Consider the following 986-nt stretch of genomic DNA (forward strand, 5'->3'; position numbering starts at 1 on the left):
TAATATAATATATATAAAATTAGTATATAATTATTTCCATATACACAATAATAATCATAATTCCAGTCGACGGATCTCTTTTTAAAAACGACCTCAAATTATTATTAGTAAGCTATTCATTGAAATATTTTTAATGAAAATTACATATGATTTCGAGAGAAATATCTCATAGCATAAATTTATTCTATGAAGTTACTTCCAATCATTAAATGAAATCATGTGACTTTTTATATAAGTCGACTTTTCAGTTTTGTATATAAGAATATTAAGCTAAAGTAAAAATGTATTCCATTCGACATTTCTTCGGTGATATTTTTGCATTTTTTTAAAAATCATGTTACTTTTATTAATAATATTTTTGTTATGCAATAAATAGTTAAATATAATTTGAAGACGTTAAGATGGGTGAGCCATCCTGAATAAATAACTGTATAGGTACGCCTTCTATCTTATATTTACTTTCGGATAGTGAAATACGAGAAAATGTCATAATAAATTACAAAATAGAAAGCTAACATTAGAAATTGCAATGCATTTATCATGTACTTTTGAAGTATTACTTCTAATTGTACGTTTCAAAATTCGATATCAATATACGACACGTAATTTTAGAGACGATATATTTCCAAAGATCTTTCTCATTTATATATAAGAGAATAACATTTTACGTAGTTCAGACGAGAAAGTGCAAAGTAATATGACTAGATTATAGTTAATGCAACAGCCGCTTTCTTCATTTATCTTTGTTTCTCTTGTTTGCATTGTTTTTGATTTTTGATATACACGCGTGCCTTTGCATTTGGTCATTGCTGTAACAAAAAACGGAAGAGTTTCTATTAGATATGCGTATTCAATATTATTAACAGTGAGACCATGATTTTTATTTGACTAAAGAAATTGAAAGAATGTTTATAGAATTATAAGTGTACACACACACACACACACACACACACACACACACACACACACACACACACACACACACA

At 27.1% G+C, this 986-nt stretch overlaps 1 protein-coding gene across 1 annotated transcript in view; it reads right to left on the reverse strand.

Annotated features, from left to right (window-relative positions):
* Nucleotides 1-749: 749 nt before the first annotated feature.
* The window catches only part of LOC108685636 (achaete-scute complex protein T3-like), a 2,889-nt gene continuing 2,652 nt past the window's right edge, over nt 750-986 (reverse strand). The window contains exon 2 of the mRNA XM_018190519.1: nt 750-809. The gene's annotated coding sequence lies outside the window, so the exon portion shown is untranslated. The remainder of the gene's footprint in view (nt 810-986) is intronic.

This window comes from Atta colombica, unplaced genomic scaffold (genome assembly GCF_001594045.1).
Source record: "Atta colombica isolate Treedump-2 unplaced genomic scaffold, Acol1.0 scaffold155, whole genome shotgun sequence".
Taxonomy (NCBI): domain Eukaryota; kingdom Metazoa; phylum Arthropoda; class Insecta; order Hymenoptera; family Formicidae; genus Atta; species Atta colombica.